This window comes from Phoca vitulina, unplaced genomic scaffold (genome assembly GCF_004348235.1).
Source record: "Phoca vitulina isolate PV1807 unplaced genomic scaffold, GSC_HSeal_1.0 scaffold14, whole genome shotgun sequence".
NCBI classification, from domain to species: domain Eukaryota; kingdom Metazoa; phylum Chordata; class Mammalia; order Carnivora; family Phocidae; genus Phoca; species Phoca vitulina.
The window spans coordinates 38064639-38068232 of record NW_022589717.1 but is presented as its reverse complement, the minus strand read 5'-3'; positions in this window follow the sequence as shown (position 1 = coordinate 38068232).

Sequence of the window (3594 nt, the reverse complement as noted above, 5' to 3'; positions counted from 1 at the left end):
AAAGGGAGGGGCAAGTACGTGCCTCTAAAACGTCCCCGGGAACCAAGACCCTGTCTTCTTATCCCGTATTAGACTTTTCAGCCCCGGACCAGCCGGCAGGCAGCCTTCTGGCCGGCTTGCCAAAAACGGTGGGAGGGAGCCTGGGACGGGAGGGTGAACTTGGCCCAGCGCGCAGTGTGAGGCCTAGCCTTTGAGCTGGGCTTGCCGATGCTAGACGCTCCTGGCTAGTGGTGTCCCAGGCCCGGGCGTTGATCTCCTGCATCATCTGCCCTGGGGCGCAGCCCCCAGCTGAACAGCATCTTCCGACGAGGCTGGAGGTTGTTGCCTCGCAGAGGCTGGCCCCCTCCCCGTTAGACTGTTAGGACATGGCCCCCGTCCTAGTATGGCAAAAGGCCCTCTGCTCACCTCGGTTACCTTGAGCAAGGCTTTCCCCTAACTGAGTCTCAGTTTCTTCACCCATTAAGGGCCCTTCTACAGATCCAAGGCCCTTCCAACCTAGTTTTTTTGTTTTCTTCTCGCAATGTGTAAGAGTCTGTGTTTTACCTGTATTTGTTAGGATTCCACAGACCGTATATGCGTTCAACAAATATGTGATTGTCTACTGTGTGCCAGGCTTTGGGGATACTCCGAGTGTTAGTGAATAAATAATTAAGTAAATAAATAAAATTATTATTATTATTATTTCAAATAGTATAATTACTCTGAAGAAAATAAAGATGGTGGCAGAGGCAGGAAAGTTGTTTTACAAGTGGTTGTCTCTGAGATCCTCTTGAAAATGAGAGTTGAGCAGAGACTGATACTAAAAAAAATTATTCAAGAGGCTTGTTAAAGGATGGTAAGGCAGACTTTATTCAGGGGGGGTGTGTGTGCCATGTGTATAAGGATCACTGCTACCGCGTCTTGCAGTGGGGGATACAGATCGGGCGGGTGGGAATTTATAGCCAAGGAGCAGGGTGAGGGGTGATGGATGGAAAATTACCAAGAGGAAACGTCAGGAGTAAGGGGGCATTCTGGCTAAACCAACCTAACAAGATTCTTGCAATAGTCAGTCCACTGTGATCAGACATCACCAGGAAGATGGTGGAGGATCAGGAAACTGATTAGATAAAGATATCAAGCTTGACCAGATGTAGAGGATGGGGGGACTCTAGCTAGACTGACTTTCTTGCTAAAAATGAACCCTGCAGAGAAGAACGGGAAATCCAAAATTCTAGGCCTAGATGAAAAAGAGTTTGGGAAGCCTGAGTAGAGTGTGGTCAAGGAGAGAATCTTGTCACTTGAACGAAAAGAGAAAAGTAGGTATGGGAAGAAGCCACAGGCAGGGTGAAGTTGGGTGTGTCTGGATAGGCATGTGCAGGTACATGTATTTAATCAACAAATATATCCATTCAAAAAAATAGATGAAATTGTAACCAAGAATTTGTGACCAGAAGATCCATGAATCTAGGGGCAAGGCATTTTCATACGGTTTTTAAGTGTGTGAAAGTGCATTCTATGTGAATCTACACTATGAAGGTCACCCTTACAATATATGCTATGGAAACATTAGTCTACTGAGGACTTCAATTAATCCAAAACATTTCACTTTACTTCTATGCTCGCACCATTTCTTATGATACAAATTGTACCCTCCCTACCCCATTCCCCGAGTCCAGCCCAGTGCCAGTCAGCTTCCTGAGGGCTATGTTACTGCCAATCCAGTGAGCATTCAATTCTTATTCTGGCTGTTACAGCTGTTGCTAATTGTTTTACTAATCACAAAATCTATACCTGCCCTACCCCATTCCTAAATTTCAAACTGCCAACAACTCAACAAACCATATTATCCTGAGATTATTTTTTTCATTTTAATTCGGGTTTTGAAAATAAAAGACTTAATTTTTCCCCATTCAGACTCAATCCCTAAATAATATTGACTATGAGCAAGACATCATGCTCAAAATATTCTGCAGCAAATGCAAAAGTGAGTTATACAAAGAAAGCCTACAAGTAACAATGATGACTAACATTTGGTCATGATTTAATGTGATATACACCACTCTGATAAGCAGAATGAATCTCCCCCCCCCCTTCCTTCCAATACAATGCCCCCATGACTCAATAACCCCTGTGGACAGTTCAGAGACATCTTTAGAGAAAATTTCCTGTGCTTTAACAAATACTCTGAGAGATGTGTGTGAGTGTGTGTGTGTGTATGTATGTAGGGGTTAAGTAATGATTAGTACTAGATATTGATACAATAAGAACACTTGTACAATTTCTAGGACAACCACTAAAACAATAGAAACAGGATATGTAACTTTGAATAGGATAGAAACAAGTAGAGAAAATAAATGGAATGATTAAAAAAATACTCAGACAACTCAAAGCAAGGAAATAAGGGAAAAAAGAAACAAGACGATAGGAAAAGTAGAAAACAAAAATATGGTGGTAGATTTAAATCCATATAACAATAATTATGTACTAACTGCTCCCAATTAAAAAATAAATATTTCGTGTTGGATTTAAAACATACAACTGTGTCCTGTTTTTGAGAGATACATCTAAAATATAAGGAAACAGAACAATTAAAAATAAAAAATGGAAAGACATGCTAAGCAAATACTAACTGAAAGAATGCTGGTATAAATATATGAATGTTATACAAAATAGAAAAAAGTAGTTAGAGGTTACTTCTCAATGATAAAAAGTTTCTATTTTAAATTTGTATTTACTTAGTACCATAGCCCCAAATATATAATGGAAAACCTGATAAAATTTCAAGGAGTAGTAGAAAAACAAATTGCCCTGTTAGGAAATTACCTTTCTTCAACAATTAATTGAACAAGCTGATAAAATACTAACAATGATTTGAAAGACTTGACCACAACATAATTTGAACTAATGGATCTGTTCAGAATACTGCTTCCAGTGTTTGTAAGAACACATATATTTTCAAACATATATTAAATAGTTACCAAAATGATCATATATTGGGCCAGAAAGCAGGTCTAGACAAATTAGAAAGGATTGAAATCCTACAGAATGTGCTCTCTAACCACCATGCAATTAAACTAGAAATCAACAAGAAGATAGCTAGACAATTCCCATATATTTAGAAATTAAGAATTATACTTCCAAATAAGTCATATGTTAAAGAAGAAATCATAACGGATATTAGAAAATACTTGGGGCTGAAAAAATAACAAAATACTGCATATCCGAATTTGTGAGATACATCTGAAGCAGTAATTAGCTCTTTTAGTATAAGTACTAGAGTCTTAGTATAAATACCAGAGAAAAGAAAGGCTGAAAATTAATGAACTAATCCATATCAAGAGTCCAGAAAAGAAACAACAAAAGAAATTCAAAGCAAAAGTTAAAATAAAATAATGAGCAGAAATTATTGAAATGGAAAAAATATATATATAATTGAGATCAGGAAGATCAAAATGTGTTTCCTTTTAAAGAACAATAAAGTTGATACATTCCTGCAGGATCACTTAAAAAAATTAGAAAAGATACAATTAGCCAATATCAGAATTAAAGCAAGGTGACATTACTTCATATTATGAAGGCATAAAGGGAATTATGACCAAATTAACTTAAATAAAA